Below are 19,714 nucleotides of genomic sequence, written 5' to 3' on the forward strand. Positions count from 1 at the left end.
GCTGAAGCACTCCAGGTTAACCGAGGCCAGGATCTTACTGCCCTGCCGTGGCATGTCTCCCCCTGGTGGATGCAGTGAGCCATTTAAATCTCCATTCAGTTCGGCGGTACCGTAATATCCTGCCACAGACACTTAATTTGTCTGCCAGGAGATGGGCTGCATTACTTCATGTGCCAATTTGGCTGTCCAACATGGGCTTAGTGGGTAGCACCCATACCTTAGAGCCAGGGGGCTGTGGGTTCAAGTCCCACTCCAGAGAGTTGAGCACAGAGTCCAGGTTGACACTCCAGTGCAATGCTGGTGGGTGCGGCACTGTCAAAGGTTCCATCTTTTGGATTAAGATGTCAAATTGGGGCCTGTCTGCCTTCTCAGGTAAATGTGAAAAATCTCATGGCATTCTTCAGGGAAGAGTAAGGGACCTCTTTAAAACAGATTACGTGGCCTCTATCACTGTTGCTGTGTGTAAATTGGCTGCTGCCTTTCCTACGTTACAACAATGTCAACCCTTCAAAAAGCACATCACTGGCTGCAAAGCACTTTGGGGGCATCCTGTGGCCATAAAAGGTGCTATCTAAATGCAAATTCTTTATTTTCTTTCAGAGATGAAATATGCTACTGGAAAACTTTTACCAAGGCAAATAATTTTTTAAAAAGGCAAATGCAAAATTTACAATCTCCGCCTGGCCACTGAGCTAACACTGAACCACCATCTTGAATACTTGGATATGCATGCACAGTGAAAGCAGTTCAAAATCACTTCATTGTAAGTCAATTAAACCGCAGACTGATTCAATTCACCTTGGCTAAAAGCTGGGGCTCAGGTTTTAATTGATTTTTGCACACAGATCTCAAACCAATTATAATGGATTCATCAAGTATAGCTTAACAAGTCAAAATGATACACTCAAATGAGGATTCCAAATTGCACAGTGAAATTAATTAATTTCCCTGCTTTCAACTCGTTCCCTGGGACTGCCAAACCAGCCCGGCTGACCTTTAAGAGCTTTGCTGCGCTGTTAGCTCAGGGTTGCACGTGAGAAATTAGTCTGATTGGCCGTCGGACTGCATGAAGAGGAGAAACTTTGGATTCTCTGTGCTCTTTCTGCTTACACAGCACAAATGGGTCACCGGATACCGGATACCAATAAGTACCAGTCTGGAACTCGAGTGCCAGGCTGTGCGTGTGAAGGCTTCCACAGTCGGGTACTCCATTGGCACTCAACCATTCCAACTTACAATCGAAAGAATGCCAGCTCAGCAAATTACTGAAGGGCAGTTGGTCCCCATGGAGCATGGCTACGTTCTTTTAAGAGAGGAGGAGGAAAACGTTACAATGCTGAGTTTTTTCTTTGGATTCTCATTTGCATTTATACTTTAAGCAGCTATTTGAAGGATTGGTATACATTCACACTTGCGCTTTAGGAAGCAATTATACTTTTAAGGGCAGCATTCAGATTCAAGTTTTTGAGGCCATTGTATATTGAAGTATATATTCATGTTCATGTAGACCTGAGGATTTTTTAACGGCCTCTTAAGTATTCAAAATGCACACAATCTCTTTCCAAACTCTCCCCATCCAGTTCTGCTCGCTGGGCTACAGCAAGGCTTTCAATACCAAATTAAACACTCACTCCCTCCACCACCGACACACAGTAGCAGCCGTGTGTGCACCATCTACAACAGGCACTGCAGCAACTCACCAACTTAGACAGCACCTTCCAAACCCTCGACCGCTGCCAACTAGAAAGACAACGGTAGCAGATGCATGGGAACACCACCGCCTGCACACTCCCTACAAATCAGTAACTGGGGAGGCGACGGTGTAGTGGTATTGTTGCTGGACTAGGGGCCCAGGGTAATAGCCAGGGAACCTGGGTTCGAATCCTGCCATGGCAAATGGTGGATAAATGAACTTAAAAACCATCCTAACCTGGAACCACATCCTTCACTGTCACTGAGTTAAAATCCTGGAACTCCCTTCCTAACAGTGTTATGAGTGTGCTTACACCACACAGACTGTAGTGGTTCAAAAGAGCTGCTCATGATCATGTTCTCAGAGTCCAGAGCTTCCTGCTCAATAACATAAGAACTAGGAGCAGGAGTAGGCAATTCAGCCCCTCGAGCCTGCCCACTATTCAATGATCTCATTTCGGCCTCAACTCCAATTTCCTGCCCTTTCCCCATAACCTTTCAACCCATTACTAATTAAAAATCTGTCTATCTCCTCCTTAAATTTATTCAGCGTCCCGGCATCCACTGCACTCTGAGGTAGTGAATTCCACAGATTCACGACCCTTTGAGAAAAGTAATTCCTCCTCATCTCTGATTTAAATCTACCACCCCTTAGCCTAAAACTATGGCCTCTCACTCTAGAATGCCCCACAAGGGGAAACATCCGCTCCACATCTACTGTCTATCCCCTTTAGCATCTTATATACCTCAATTAGATCTCCTCTCATCCTTCTAAACTCTAGTGAGTATAGGCCTAAACTGCTCAATCTCTCCTCATAAGACAAGCCCCACATCTCTGGAATCAATCTAGTGAACCTCCTCTGAACCGCCTCCAATGCAACTACATCTTTCCTCAAGTAAGGGGACCAAAACTGTGCACAGTACGCCAGGTGTAGTCTCACCAATGCCTTGTACAGTTGCAACAACACTTCCTTATTTTTATATTGCTTTAGCAATAAATGCCAAAATTCCATTTGCCTTCCTTATTACCTGCTGTGCCTGTATACTAGCTTTCAGTAATTCATGCACGAGGACACCCAGATCCCTCTGCACTTAAGTATTCTGAAGTTTCTCTCCATTTAAATAATAAGTCGTCTTTTTATTCTTCTGACCAAAATGGATAACCTCACACTTATCCATGTTAAACTCCATCTGCCAAATTTTGGCCCATTCACCTAACCTGTCCATATCCATTTGTAAATTTCTTATTTCTTCATTGCAATTTACCTTCCCACCTATTTTGGTGTCTTCTGCAAATTTAGCTATAGTACCTTCTATCCCTGAATCCAAGTCATTAATATAGATTGTAAATAGTTGGGGCCCAAAGACCGAATCCTGTGGCACCCCATTAGTTACAGTTTGCCATCCAGAAAAAGACCCATTTATCCCGACTCTCTGCTTTCTGTTGGTTAGCCAATCCTTTAACCAAGCTAATATATTATCCCTAACTCCGTGTGATCTTATCTTGTGTATTAACCTTTTGTGCAGCACCTTACCAAAGACCTTCTGTAAGTCCAGATATACCACATCTACAGGATCCCCATTATCCACTTTGCTTGTCACATCTTCAAGGAACTCTAGCAAATTAGCCAACACGATTTACTCTTCATAAAACCAAGCTGACTCTGTTGGATTGCATTTTGACTTTCCAAATGCCCCATTACTACTTCCTTAATAATGGATTCCAACAATTTCTCAACGACAGATGTTAAACTGACTGGTCTATAGTTTCCTACTTTCTGCCTCTCCCCCTTTTTGAATAAGGGCATTATATTAGCATTTGAATCTCTGAGGGAGGCAATACAAGACAACAATGCACAAACCTCAACAGAGGCACAGTCGGAGATGGTTGGGTGGTGATAATGTCACCCAGAGGCCCAGGCTAATTCTCTGGTGACTGGGGTTCAAATCCCACAATGGAATTGAAAGCTAGTCTCAGTAATGATGACCATGAAACTATCATTGACTGCGGTAAAAACCCGTCTGGTTCACTCATGCCCGACACGTCAGGATGGCCCATAGCATGGTTGACTCTTAACTGCCTTCTGAAATGGCCTGGTAAGTCACTCAGTTCAAGGGCAACTTAGGGATGGGTAACAAGGGCTGGCCTTACCCACATCCCATGAAGGGATAAAAAAGGAAACCCCCTCACACCTGCCTGCCTGACCCTCTGGGGTGTTTTCACCACAGGGACCTTCTGAATCATTAGTAACACGAGAAGTCCAACATTTAGCAGGGTCATGTCTCTCCAATCCTCAGAAGACTAATAACATAGGGAAGATCTACCAGAATTTAGAAGGTAGGACAGGCAAGGTTACAGTGGATGAATGTGCTCGTGCTGGGATGTCACTCCTCAGACACTGCAGCTATGCTGCTTCCTCATATAAGTGGTTATTCTACATACAAGCCTGGCCAGAGAGTTCCAGTAGACACCTTGCAGTTAGAGGGGTGGGGAAGGGGCATCACGGCTGAATCTGATCCTACCCAAACACTTGCACAAGTTAACAGGGATCCCACTGCACAGTAATTAGGAGCAGGAATCCTGGCCCTGAGTCACTCAGGGAATTATAGTATGAAGTTTGCTGATCTGAATCAGATTAAGTACCCTCATCACAGTCAAGAGGTTGGACCCAGGAAAGGTGTTTCCTGGGCTTTATGGTTGAGCGTCTTATCAAACTGTGTGTTTATCTGCTCGGCTCTTAGTGCACTTAAAATTACCTCAATGAATGGTTCATAAAGTCATACAGTACTAAAGGTGACCATTCAGCCCATCATGTCTGTGTCTTTGAAAGTGCTATCCAATTAGTCTCACTCCCTGCAGCCCCCTGCAATGATCTCCCCTTTGAGATTCAACAGGCTTCAAAGCTAAAATGCCTTAGCAATTGTACAGACGACGCTTCTGAACACCACTTGTGGCTAGCACAGAAAGCCACAGATCTGGGCCTGCGGGAGAACTTCAATCACCATTAGCAAAGGGTTAAACAGGAGGTTTCTGTATGTCCAGCTAAATCATGGAACCGTATTGAACAGAAGGAGGCCATTCACCCCACTGGTGCCCCTGCCAACTCTTTGAAAGGATTATCCAATCAGTCACACCCCCTGCTCTTTCTCTGCAGCCCTACAATTTCATTTCCCCCCCTCAATATTCAACGTAATGTTTTTTTTTAAAAAACTAGGTCACAGAGCTATGCAGCCACGTACCATACAAAGACAGAGGAGTCTGCATCCATCCACCAAAATCACCAAGCAGCTTTATTTCGGCATTATAAGCCACGCATGTTGTTCTTGTGCTATGGGTGTGCACAGTTTAGACTAATTCAGATTTGGACTCAGCCTGTAATTATGTACATTACAGCTGGTCAAAGCGGTTTTATCACGGAACTTGCAGGTTGGCTGTCAATTAAAGTCCAATTAAACAGGGTCCTGCCAACACTGTCCTTTAGGCAATGGCTTGAATTTATTTATGTATTCTGCGCTTCCACTGGTGGAGTATTTTGTTGCAGGTCATCTCACTAAAAGTAATGAAGGATTTGGCCATCCAAGATTGTCAAGGTGATTATGTCTTAAAGAATTGGGATAAGGATGCTCCCTTCAGGCCATTTTATTGTCATCATTTGTCCAGAATTCTATTCGGACCATCTTTCCATTACAGCATTTAGCTGCTTCTTAAATAGCTCCTGCCCCGGCCTCAATCATCCTGCCTGGCAATCAGGGAGGCCTCGTCACACTCACCACACACATCCTCTTCCTGACAGTCTAGACCTCAACCATCGCAGACTCATTAATGCTACTCTACTGCATGGCAAGTTACAAATCTCAGCAAGATTCCACTTGTGGGAGGGGTAAGAAGCGAACTCAGGCCTTATAAGGGCCTACAGCTCTCTTCCCTTCCCCCCAGTGTATTGCATGACTCTCCTACTCCACCATCTCTTCTTAGGTCAGCCCCCTGACTCATGCAGCCTCGAGGTTAGGTCCACTGCCGGGAAACACACTGTAAAGCGGCTGGTGGAAACTCACCGCTCAGAGACTCCACCCTGTCCCACAACGGGAAACCATGATAACGCCACCCAGGGCACATCTGACCATTTCCTAACGCCCTGGATGAACAGCAATGGAACAGCAGGCCTCTTACACCCATCACTCCTGCTCATACGCACCGAACCCTCAGGGCAGCTCTCACATTTTGTGAATACATAGTTGTGTCTGTTTATTGGCTGTAGATGCTATCAACATTAACACCGATTTTAAAGGGAAACAGTGCTACCACATCGAATTATAGAGATTGGGACTGTCCATCCAGTTAAGTCACACGATACGCTGGAAGACAACTAACTTGGTGCGTAACTGTTCCCAGGGACACACACCAAGACAAACATCAACTGCAGCTGGAGGATCATCATCTCGGTGAAAGACGCTCTTTGGTCTGCCCGAAACCTGTTGGTCTTACAGTGCAAAGAACTGTCCCCGACTGTGTGTTGCAGACTGGCACATTCCAAGGTCCAGGACTACGTGCTGAGGGACGCACTAAAGCTTGGGGCAGCCGCTGCAAAGGCCCAATGGGGAAAGGTCACTGTCTAAGAGCTTTCTGCCACAGTGCACCGAGGGGCTGGGAATTGTATAGACCCCTTGGGCTGTACAGCTCACAATGAATGTATGCAGTGAATACTAGTTGTATTATAATTGTATTGAAGCACCTCAGAGTGCAACATAATGTATGTTGATAACTCCAATACCATTGCACTGTCTGACTTTCTGTAGCGACCATCTTGAAATGACTGTAATGTTCATTGATTGGATTGAAGCACCTTGTGATCCATGTGTAAAAGTTGAATCTGATTGCACTTTTTGTGATGGCCATTTAGAAATGTTCTGTAATGTCCTTCCAGGTATTTTATGAATAAAGTATATTTTTCAAAAAAGACTTGGTACGTAACTGACCAGACTCGGTCATTCAATTTCCATTTCTGACGAGTAGGACTCCATTGGCATTTCCCACGATTGGTTGATGTTTACATGTCTTTAAGGACAAGAATTGGAAGGGATTTCAGATACTTGCTTCACAGTACTAATAGCCACACTATGCAGGAGGACTGCAGGGGTTCAAGAAGGCAGCTCTTCATCACCTTCTCAAGGGCAATTAGGGATGGGCAATAAACGTTGGCCTAGCCAGCGAAACTCAAAATCCTTGAATGATAAATAAAATGCACCTACATTGACTGTTTACACACAGAATTTCTACAGGCAGCTTCATTATTAAATGTTGCTGTAAAAAGTGTTACCAAAAATTGTGACGATAGGAAGTTAGACAGGAACTCTGTTCAAACACAAGATCTTTAACAATATATAGATCTTAAAGTTCACTGCGAAATCAGGCTTAAATTAACAAAAAGCGCATTTTAAATGAATATTAGGGATAATTTCTTCATTCAAAGTGTGGTAACGATCTGGAATAATCTGTCAGGAAAGTCAGGAAAGACACAATTAATAGTGCCATTTATCAGAGCAGTTGGAGGTAGGCTGGGTGAGTTAGGCTCAAGAAAGGAGAATTAGGGTTCTGGCGGGCAAAGTTAGGGTGCAAAGTGGGAGAGACAGGATCCCAGGGGGAGTTAGAACCACAGATGGGAGATTTATGGTACTAGATGAGAGGGTAAGGGAGGGAGATAAAATACTAGATGGGAGGGTTAGGGACGGAGTTAGAATATGAGATGGGAGGGTTAGGGAGGGAGATAGAATACTAGATTAGAGGGTTAGGGAGGGAGTTAAAATACTACATGGGAGGGTTAGGGAGGGAGATAGAATAACAGATGTAAAGGTTAGGGAGTTAGAATATGACATGGGACGGTTAGGGAGGGAGTTAGGATACTAGATGGGAGGGTTAGGGAGGCAGTTAGAAAACTAGATGTGAGGGTTAGGGAGGGAGTTAGAATACGAGATGGGAGGGTTAGGGAGGGAGGTACAATAATAGACGGGAGGGTTAGGGAGGGAGATAGAATACTAGATGGGAGGTTTAGGGAGGGAGGTAGAATATGAGATGGGAGGTTTAGGGAGGGAGATAGAATACTAGATGGGAGGGTTAGGGAGGGAGGTAGAATATGAAATGGGAGGTTTGGGGAGGGAGATAGAATACTAGATGGGAGGGTTAGGGAGGGAGGTAGAATATGAGATGGGAGGGTTAGGGAGGGAGTTAGAATACTAGATGGGAGGGTTAGGGAGGGTGTTCGAACATTAGATGGGAGGGTTAGGGAGGGAGGTAGAATATGAGATGGGAGTGTTAGGGAGGGAGTTAGAATACTAGATGGGAGGGTTAGGGAGGGTGTTCGAACATTAGATGGGAGGGTTAGGGAGGGTGTTCGAACATTAGATGGGAGGGTTAGGGAAGGAGGAAGGATATTAGACGGGAGGGTTAGGGAGGGAGTTGGAATAAAGGATGGGAGGGTTAGGAAGGGAGTTAGAATACTAGATGGGAGGGTTAGGGAGGGAGTTAGAACACTAGATGGGAGGGTTAGGGAGTTAGAATATCACATGGGAGGGTAAGTGAGGGAGTTAGAACACCAGATGGGAGGGTAAGGGACGGAGGTAGGATACTAGATGGGAGGGTTAGAGTGGGATTTAGAATACTAGATGGGAAGGTTAGGGAGGGAGTTAGAATTCTAGATGGAAGGGTTGGGGAGTTAGAATATGACATGGGAGGGTTAGTGAGGGAGTTAGAACACCAGATGGGAAGGTTAGGATGGGGAGTTAGAATACTAGATGAGAGGGTTAGGGAGGGAGACACAATACTAGATGTGAGGGTTAGGGAGGGAGTTAGAATACTAGATGGGAGGGTTAGGTAGGGAGATACATACTAGATGAGAGGGTTAGGGAGGGAGTTAGAATACTAGATGGGAGGGTTATGGAGGGAGTTAGAATACTAGATGAGAGGGTTAGGGAGGGAGTTAGAATAAAAGATGGGAGGGTTAAGGTGGGAGTTAGAATAATAAATGGGAGAGTTAGGAAGGGAGGTACAATATTAGACGGGAGGGTTAGGGAGGGAGTTGGAATACCAGATGGGAGGGGTAGAAGGGGAGCTAGAATACTAGATGGGAGGGTAAGGGAGGGAGATAGAATACAAGATGGGAGGGTAAGAGTGGAATTTAAAAAACTAGATGGGAGGGTTACAAAGGGAGTTAGAACACGAGATGGGAGGGTTAGGGACGGAGTTAGAATAATAGATGGGAGGGTTAGGGACGGAGTTAGAATACTAGATGGGAGGATTAGGGAGGGAGATGGAATACTAGATGGGAGGGTTAGGAGGGGAGTTAGAATACTAGATGGGAGTGATAGGGAGGGAGTTAGAATAAAAGATGGGTGGGTTAGGGAGAGAGATAGAATACTAGATGGGAGGGTTAGGGAGGGAGTTAGAATATGAGATGGGAGGGTTAGAGTGGGATTTAGACTACTAGATGGGAGGGTTAGGGAGGGAGATAGAATACTAGATGCGAGGATTATGAGGGAGTTAGGATACTAGATGGGAGAGTTGGGGAGGGAGTAAGAATACTAGATGGGAGGGTTAGGGTGGGATTTAGAATACTAGATGGGAGGGTTAGGGAGGGATCTAAAATACTAGATGGGAGGGTTAGGGAGGGATTTAGAATACTAGATGGGAGGGTTAGGGAGGGAGTTAGAATATGAGATGTGACGGTTAGGAAGGATGTTAGAACACTAGATGGGAGGGTTAGGGAGGGAGTTAGAATACTAGATGGTAGTATTAGGGAGGGAGTTAGAATACTATATGGGATGGTTAGGGACGGAGTAAGAATTCGAGAAGGGAGGGTTAGGGAGGGAGTTAGAATACTAGATGGGAGGGTTAGGGAGGGAGTTAGAATACTAGATGGGAGGGTTAGGGAGGGAGTTAGAATTCCAGATGGGAGGTTTAGGGAGGGAGTTAGAATACGAGATGGAAGGGTTAGGGAGGGATTTAGAATACTAGATGGGTGGGTTAGGGAAGGAGTTAGAATACTAGATGGGAGGGTTAGGGAGGGAGTTAGAATTCCAGATGGGAGGTTCAGGGAGGGAGTTAGAACGCTAGATGGGAGGGTTAGGGAGGGAGTTAGAATACTAGATGGGTGGGTTAGAGTGGGATTGAGAGTACTAGATGGAAGGGTTAGGGAAGGAGTTAGAACACTAGATGGGAGGGTTAGGAGGGGAGTTAGATACTAGATGCGTGTATTAGGGAGGGAGTTAGAATACTAGATGGGAGAGTGAGGGAGGGAGTTAGAATATCAGATGAGAGTGTTAGGGAGGGAGTTAGAATACAAGATGGGAGGGTTAGAGTGGGATTTAGAATATGAGATGGGAGGGATAGGGAGGGAGTTAGAATACTAGATGTGAGGGTTAGGGAGGGAGTTAGAATATGAGATGGGAAGGTTAGGGAGGGATTTAGAATACTAGATGGGAGGGTTAGGGAGGGAGTTAGAATATGAGATGTGAGGGTTAGGGAGGATGTTAGAACACTAGATGGGGGGGTTAGAGAGGGAGTTAGAATACTAGATGGGAGGGTTAGGGACGGAGTTAGAATACTAGATGGGAGGGTTATGGAGGGAGTTAGAATACTAGATGGGAGGGTTAGGGAGGGATTTAGAAAACTAGATGGGAGGGTTAGGGAGGGAGTTAGAATATGAGATGTGAGGGTTAGGGAGGATGTTAGAATACTAGATGGGAGGGTTAGGGAGGGAGTTAGAATACTAGATGGATGGGTTAGGAGGGGAGTTAGAACACTCGATGGGAAGGTTAGGAGGGGAGTTAGAATAGTAGATGGGAGGGTTAGGAAGGGAGGTAGAATACTAGATGGGAGTGTTAGGGAGGGAGTTAGAATACTAGATGAGAGGGTTAGGGAGGATGTTAAAACACTAGATGGGAGGGTTAGGGAGGGAGGCAGAATACCTGATGGAAGGGTTAACAAATTAGAATATGACGTGGGAGGGTTAGGAAGGGAGTTAGGATAGTAGATGGGAGGGTTAGGGAGGGAGTTAGAATATGAGATGGGAGGGTTAGGGAGGGAGTTAGAATATGAGATGTGAGATTTAGGGAGGATGTTAGAACACTAGATGGGGGGGTTAGGGAGGGATTTAGAATACTAGATGGGAGGGTTAGGGAGGGAGTTAGAATACGAGATGTGACTGTTAGGGAGGATTTTAGAACACTAGATGGGAGGGTTAGGGAGGGAGTTAGAATACAAGATGGGAGGGTTAGGGAGGGAGTTAGAATATGAGTTGGGTGGGTGAGGGAGGGAGTTAGAATACGAGATGGGAACGTTAGGGAGGGAGTTAGTATACTATAATAATATATGGGAGGGTGATGGAATACTAGATGGGAGGGTTAGGGAGGGAGAGAGAATACTAGATGGGAGGATTAGGGAGGGTGACAGAATACTAGATGGGTGGGTTAGGGAGTGAGTTAGAACACACGATGGGAGGGTTAGGAGGGGAGTTATAATACTAGATGGGAGGGTTAGGGAGAGAGAAAGAATACTAGATGGGAGGGTAAGGGAGGGAGATACAATACTAGATGAGAGGGTTAGGGAGGGAGATGAATACTAGATGGGAGGGTTAGGTAGGGAGTTAGAATACTAGATGGGAGGGTTAGGGAGGGAGTTAGAATATGAGATGTGACTGTTAGGGAGGTTGATAGAACACTAGATGGGAGGGTTAGGGAGGGAGTTAGAATACAAGATGGGAAGGTTAGGGAGGGAGTTAGAATATGAGTTGGGTGGGTTATGGAGGGAGTTTGAATACTAGATGGGAGCGTTAGGGAGGGAGTTAGAATACTATATGGGATGGATAGGGACGGAGTAAGAATTCTAGATGGGAGGGTTAAGGAGGGAGTAAGAATACTAGATGGGAGGGTTATGGAGGGAGGTAGAATACTAGATGGTTGGGTTAGGGAGGGTGATGGAATACTAGATGGGAGGGTTAGGGAGGGAGATAGAATACCAGATGGGAGGCTTAGGGAGGGAGTTAGAATACTAGATGGGAGTGTTAGGGAGGGAGTTAGAACACAGGATGGGAGGGTTAGGATGGGGAGTTAGAATACTAGATGGGAGGGTTAGGGAGGGTTAGGGAGAGAGATAGAATACTAGATGGGAGGGATAGGGAGGGAGTTAGAATACTAGACGGGAGGGTTAGGGAGGGAGTTAGAATTCCAGATGGGAGGTTTAGGGAGGGAGTTAGAATACGAGATGGAAGGGTTAGGGAGGGCTTTAGAATACTAGATGGGAGGGTTAGGGAAAGAGTTAGAATACTAGATGGGTGGGTTAGGGAGGGAGTTAGAATTCCAGATGGGAGGTTTAGGAAGGAGTTAGAACACTAGATGGGAGGGTTAGGGAGGGAGTTAGAATACTAGATGGGAGGGTTAGAGTGGGATTGAGAATAATAGATGGAAGGGTTAGGGAAGGAGTTAGAACACTAGATGGGAGGGTTAGGAGGGGAGTTAGATACTAGATGGGTGTATTAGGGAGGGAGTTAGAATACTAGATGGGAGAGTGAGGGAGGGAGTTAGAATATCAGATGGGAGTGTTAGGGAGGGAGTTAGGATACTAGATGGGAGGGTTAGGGAGGGAGTGAGAATACTAGATGGGAGGGTTAGGGAGGGAGTTAGAATACAAGATGGGAGGGTTAGAGTGGGATTTAGAATATGAGATGGGAGGGATAGGGAGGGAGTTAGAATACTAGATGGGTGGGTTAGGAGGGGAGTTAGAATAGTAGATGGGAGTGGTAGGGAGGGAGGTAGAATACTAGATGCGAATGTTAGGGAGGGAGTTAGAATACTAGATGGGAGGGTAAGGGAGGGAGATAGAGAACTAGATGGGAGCGTTAGGGAGTTAGAATATGAGATGGGAGGGTTGGAGAGGGAGTTAGAATACTAGATGAGAGGGTTAGGGAGGGTGTTAGAACACTAGATGGGAGGGTTAGGGAGGGAGGCAGAATACCTGATGGAAGGGTTAACGAGTTAGAATATGACATGGGAGGGTTAGGGAGGGAGTTAGGATATTAGATGGGAGGGTTAGGGAGGGAGTTAGAATATGAGATGGGAAGGTTAGGGAGCGAGTTAGAATACTAGATGGGCGGGTTAGGGAGGGAGATAGAATATTAGATGCGAGGGTTATGAGGGAGTTAGGATACTAGATGGGAGAGTTGGGGAGGGAGTAAGAATACTAGATGAGAGGGTTAGGGAGGGATTTAGAATACTAGATGGGAGGGTTAGGGAGGGATTTAGAATACTAGATGGGAGGGTTAGGGAGGGAGTTAGAATACAAGATGGGAGCGTTAGGGAGGGAGATAGAATATGAGTTAGGTGGGTTAGGGAGGGAGTTAGAATACTAGATGGTAGCGTTAGGGAGGTAGATAGAATACTATATGGGATGGTTAGGGACGGAGTAAGAATTCGAGATGGGAAGATTAGGGAGGGAGTTAAAATACTAGATGGGAGGGTTAGGGAGGGAGGTAGAATACTAGATGGGAGGGTTAGGGAGGGAGATGGAATACTAGATGGGAGGGTTAGGGAGGGAGATAGAATACCAGATGGGAGGATTAGGGAGGGTGATAGAAAACTAGATGGGAGTGTTAGGGAGGGAGTTAGAACACACAATGGGAGGGTTAGGAGGGGAGTTAGAATAGTAGATGGAAGGGTTAGGGAGTTAGAATATGACATGGGAGGGGTAGTGAGGGAGTTAAAACACCAGATGGGAGGGCTAGGGACGGAGGTAGGATACAAGATGGGAGGGTTAGGGAAGGAGTTAGAATACTAGACGGGAGGGTTAGGGAGGGAGTTAGAATTCCAGATGGGAGGTTTAGGGAGGGTGTTAAAACACTAGCTGGGAGGGTTAGGGAGGGAGTTAGAATACTAGATGGGAGGGTTAGACTGGGATTGAGAATACTAGATGGAAGGGTTAGGGAAGGAGTTAGAACACTAGATGGGAGGGTTAGGAGGGGAGTTAGATACTAGATGGGTGTATTAGGGAGGGAGTTAGAATACTAGATGGGAGAGTGAGGGAGGGAGTTAGAATATCAGATGGGATGGCTAGGGAGGGAGTTAGGATACTAGATGGGAGGGTTAGGGAGGGAGTTAGAATACTAGATGGGTGGGTTAGGAGGGGAGTTAGAACACTCGATGGAGGGTTAGGAGGGGAGTTAAAATAGTAGATGGGAGGGTTAGGAAGGGAGGTAGAATACTAGATGGGAGTGTTAGGGAGTGAGTTAGAATACTAGATGAGAGGGTTAGGGAGGATGTTAGAACACTAGATTGGAGGGTTAGGGAGGGAGGCAGAATACCTGATGGAAGGATTAACAAGTTAGAATATGACGTGGGAGGGTTAGGCAGGGAGTTAGGATAGTAGATGGGAGGGTGAGGGAGGGAGTTAGAATATGAGATGGGAGGGTTAGGGAGGGAGTTAGAACACTAGATGGGAGGGTTAGGGAGGGATTTAGAATACTAGATGGGAGGGTTAGGGAGGGAGTTAGAATATGAGATGTGATTGTTAGGGAGGATTTTAGAACACTAGATGGGAGGGATAGGGAGGGAGTTAGAATACAAGATGGGAGGGTTAGGGAGGGAGATAGAATACCAGATGGGAGGATGAGGGAGGGTGATAGAATACTAGATGGGAGTGTTAGGGAGGGAGTTAAAACACACGATGGGAGGGTTAGGAGGGGAGTAAGAATACTAGATGGGAGGGTTAGGGAGAGAGAAAGAATACTAGATAGGAGGGTTAGGGAGGGTGATACAATACTAGATGAGGGGGTTAGGGAGGGAGATGAATACTAGATGGGAGGGTTAGGGAGGGTGATACAATACTAGATGAGGGGGTTAGGGAGGGAGTTAGGATACTAGATGGGAGGGTTAGGGAGGGAGTGAGAATACTAGATGGGAGGGTTAGGGAGGGAGTTAGAATACTAGATGGGTGGGTTAGGAGGGGAGTTAGAACACTCGATGGAGGGTTAGGAGGGGAGTTAGAATAGTAGATGGGAGGGTTAGGAAGGGAGGTAGAATACTAGATGGGAGTGTTAGGGAGGGAGTTAGAATACTAGATGAGAGGGTTAGGGAGGATGTTAGAACACTAGATTGGAGGGTTAGGGAGGGAGGCAGAATACCTGATGGAAGGATTAACAAGTTAGAATATGACGTGGGAGGGTTAGGCAGGGAGTTAGGATAGTAGATGGGAGGGTTAGGGAGGGAGTTAGAATATGAGATGGGAGGGTTAGGGAGGGAGTTAGAACACTAGATGGGAGGGTTAGAGAGGGATTTAGAATACTAGATGGGAGGGTTAGGGAGGGAGTTAGAATATGAGATGTGATTGTTAGGGAGGATTTTAGAACACTAGATGGGAGGGATAGGGAGGGAGTTAGAATACAAGATGGGAGGGTTAGGGAGGGAGATAGAATACCAGATGGGAGGATTAGGGAGGGTGATAGAATACTAGATGGGAGTGTTAGGGAGGGAGTTAAAACACACGATGGGAGGGTTAGGAGGGGAGTAAGAATACTAGATGGGAGGGTTAGGGAGAGAGAAAGAATACTAGATGGGAGGGTTAGGGAGGGTGATACAATACTAGATGAGAGGGTTAGGGAGGGAGATGAATACTAGATGGGATGGTTAGGGAGGGAGTTAGAATACTAGATGGGAGGGTTAGGGAGGGAGTTAGAATATGAGATGTGACTGTTAGGGAGGTTGATAGAACACTAGATGGGAGGGTTAGGGAGGGAGTTAGAATACAAGATGAGAGGGTTAGGGAGGGAGTTAGAATATGAGTTGGGTGGGTTAGGGAGGGAGTTAGAATACAAGATGGGAGCGTTAGGGAGGGAGTTAGAATACTATATGGGATGGTTAGGGATGGAGTAAGAATTCTAGATGGGAGGGTTAAGGAGGGAGTAAGAATACTAGATGGGAGGGTTATGGAGGGAGGTAGAATACCAGATGGGAGGATTAGGGAGGGAGTAAGAATACTAGATGGGAGTGTTAGGGAGGGAGTTAGAACACACGATGGGAGGGTTAGGATGGGGAGTTAGAATACTAGATGGGAGGGTTAGGGAGAGAGATAGAATACCAGATGGGAGGATTAGGGAGGGAGTTAGAATACTAGATGGGAGTGTTAGGGAGGGAGTTAGAACACACGATGGGAGGGTTAGGATGGGGAGTTAGAATACTAGATGGGAGGGTTAGGGAGAGAGATAGAATACTAGATGGGAGGGTTAGGGAGGGAGACACAATACTAGATGTGAGGGTTAGGGAGGGAGTTAGAATACGAGATTGGAGGGTTAGGGAGAGAGATAGAATACTAGATGGGAGGGTTAGGGAGGGAGATACATACTAGATGAGAGGGTTAGGGAGGGAGTTAGAATACTAGATGAGAGGGTTAGGGAGGGAGTTAGAATACTAGATGAGAGGCTTAGGGAGGGAGTTAGAATACTAGATGAGAGGGTTAGGGAGGGAGTTAGAATACTAGATGGGAGGGTTAAGCTGGGAGTTAGAATACTAGATGGGAGGGTAAGAGTGGGATTTAAAATACTAGATGGGAGGGTTACGAAAGGAGTTAGAACACTAGATGGGAGGGTTAGGGAGGGAGGTAGAATACTAGATGGGAGGGTTAGGGAGGGAGATGGAATAATAGATGGGAGGGTTAGGAGGGGAGTTAGAATAAAAGATGGGTGGGTAAGGGAGAGAGATAGAATACTAGATGGGAGGGTTAGGGAGGGAGTTAGAATATGAGATGGGAGGGTTAGAGTGGGATTTAGAATACTAGATGGGAGGGTTAGGGAGGGAGTTAGAATATGAGATGTGACGGTTAGGAAGGATGTTAGAACACTAGATGGGAGGGTTAGGGAAGGAGTTAGAATACAAGATGGGACCGTTAGGGAGGGAGATAGAATATGAGTTGGGTGGGTTAGGGAGGGAGTTAGAATACTAGATGGTAGCGTTAGGGAGGGAGTTAGAATACTATATGGGATGGTTAGGGACGGAGTAAGAATTCGAGAGGAAGGATTAGGGAGGGAGTTAGAATACTAGATGGGAGGGTTAGGGAGGGAGGTAGAATACTAGATGGGAGGGTTAGGGAGGGAGATGGAATACTAGATGGGAGGGTTAGGGAGGGAGTTAGAATTCCAGATGGGAGGATTAGGGAGGGTGATAGAAAACTAGATGGGAGTGTTAGGGAGGGAGTTAGAACACACAATGGGAGGGTTAGGAGGGGAGTTAGAATAGTAGATGGGAGGGTTAGGGAGTTAGAATATGACATGGGAGGGGTAGTGAGGAAGTTAGAACAACAGTTGGGAGGGTTAGGTATGGAGGTAGGATACAAGATGGGAGGGTTAGGGAAGGTGTTAGAATACTAGACGGGAGGGTTAGGGAGGGAGTTTGAATTCCAGATGGGTGGTTTAGGGAGGTAGTTAGAATACGAGATGGAAGGGTTAGGGAGGGATTTAGAATACTAGATGGGAGGGTTAGGGAAAGAGTTAGAATACTAGATGGGTGGGTTAGGGAGGGAGTTAGAATTCCAGATGGGAGGTTTAGGAAGGAGTTAGAACACTAGATGGGAGGGTTAGGGAGGGAGTTAGAATACTAGATGGGAGGGTTAGAGTGGGATTGAGAATAATAGATGGAAGGGTTAGGGAAGGAGTTAGAACACTAGATGGGAGGGTTAGGAGGGGAGTTAGATACTAGATGGGTGTATTAGGGAGGGAGTTAGAATACTAGATGGGAGAGTGAGGGAGGGAGTTAGAATATCAGATGGGAGTGTTAGGAAGGGAGTTAGGATACTAGATGGGAGGGTTAGGGAGGGAGTGAGAATACTAGATGGGAGGGTTAGGGAGGGAGTTAGAATATGAGATGGGAAAGTTAGGGAGGGATTTAGAATACGAGATGGAAGGGTTAGGGAGGGAGTTAGAATACTAGATGGGAGAGTGAGGGAGGGAGTTAGAATATCAGATGGGAGTGTTAGGGAGGGAGTTAGGATACTAGATGGGAGGGTTAGGGAGGGAGTGAGAATACTAGATAGGAGGGTTAGGGAGGGAGTTAGAACACACAATGGGAGGGTTAGGAGCTGAGTTAGAATAATAGATGGGAGGGTTAGGGAGTTAGAATATGACATGGGAGGGGTAGTGAGGAAGTTAGAACACCAGATGGGAGGGTTAGGTACGGAGGTAGGATACAAGATGGGAGGGTTAGGGAAGGAGTTAGAATACTAGACGGGAGGGTTAGGGAGGGAGTTAGAATTCCAGATGGGAGGTTTAGGGAGGGAGTTAGAATACGAGATGGAAGGGTTAGGGAGGGCTTTAGAATACTAGATGGGAGGGTTAGGGAAAGAGTTAGAATACTAGATGGGTGGGTTAGGGAGGGAGTTAGAATACTAGATGGGAGGGTTAGAGTGGGATTGAGAATAATAGATGGAAGGGTTAGGGAAAGAGTTAGAACACTAGATGGGAGGGTTAGGAGGGGAGTTAGATACTAGATGGGTGTATTAGGGAGGGAGTTAGAATACTAGATGGGAGAGTGAGGGAGGGAGTTAGAATATCAGATAGGAGTGTTAGGGAGGGAGTTAGGATACTAGATGGGAGGGTTAGAGTGGGATTTAGAATATGAGATGGGAGGGATAGGGAGGGAGTTAGAATACTAGATGGGTGGGTTAGGAGGGGAGTTAGAATAGTAGATGGGAGTGGTAGGGAGGGAGGTAGAATACTAGATGCGAATGTTAGGGAGGGAGTTAGAATACTAGATGGGAGGCTAAGGCAGGGAGATAGAAAACTTGATGGGAGGGTTAGGGAGTTAGAATATGAGATGGGAGGGTTGGAGAGGGAGTTAGAATACTAGATGAGAGGGTTAGGGAGGGTGTTAGAACACTAGATGGGAGGGTTAGGGAGGGAGGCAGAATACCTGATGGAAGGGTTAACGAGTTAGAATATGACATGGGAGGGTTAGGGAGGGAGTTAGGATATTAGATGGGGGGGTTAGGGAGGGAGTTAGAATATGAGATGGGAAGGTTAGGGAGGGATTTAGAATACTAGATGGGAGGGTTAGGGATGGAATAAGAATACTAGATGGGATGGTTAGGGAGCGAGTTAGAATACTAGATGGGCGGGTTAGGGAGGGAGATAGAATATTAGATGCGAGGGTTATGAGGGAGTTAGGATATGAGATGGGAGGGTTAGAGTGGGATTTAGAATACTAGATGGGAGGGTTAGGGAGGGAGTTAGAATATGAGATGTGACGGTTAGGAAGGATGTTAGAACACTAGATGGGAGGGTTAGGGAAGGAGTTAGAATACAAGATGAGAGCGTTAGGGAGGGAGATAGAATATGAGTTGGGTGGGTTAGGGAGGGAGTTAGAATACTAGATGGGAGGGTTAGGGAGGGAGTTAGAATATGAGATGGGAAGGTTAGGGAGGGATTTAGAATACTAGATGGAAGGGTTAGGGAGCGAGTTAGAATATGAGATGTGAGGGTTAGGGAGGATGTTAGAATACTAGATGGGAGGGTTAGGGAGGGAGTTAGAATACTAGATGGGTGGGTTAGGAGGGGAGTTAGAATAGTAGATGGGAGGGTTAGGAAGGGAGGTAGAATACTAGATGGGAGTGTTAGGGAGGGAGTTAGAATACTAGATGAGAGGGTTAGGGAGGATGTTAAAACACTAGATGGGAGGGTTAGGGAGGGAGGCAGAATACCTGATGGAAGGGTTAACAAATTAGAATATGACGTGGGAGGGTTAGGAAGGGAGTTAGGATAGTAGATGGGAGGGTTAGGGAGGGAGTTAGAATATGAGATGTGAGGGTTAGGGAGGGAGTTAGAATACTAGACTGAAGAGTTAGGAAGGGAGTTAGAACACCAGATGGGAGGGTTAGGGAAGGAGCTAGAATACTAGATGGGAGGGTTAGGCACGGAGTTAGAATACTAGATGGCAGGGTTAAGGTGGGAGTTAGAATACTAGATGGAAGGGTTAGGGAGCAAGTTAGAAAACT

The sequence above is a fragment of the Carcharodon carcharias genome, chromosome 15 (assembly GCF_017639515.1).
Source record: "Carcharodon carcharias isolate sCarCar2 chromosome 15, sCarCar2.pri, whole genome shotgun sequence".
Classification (NCBI taxonomy): Eukaryota; Metazoa; Chordata; class Chondrichthyes; order Lamniformes; family Lamnidae; genus Carcharodon; species Carcharodon carcharias.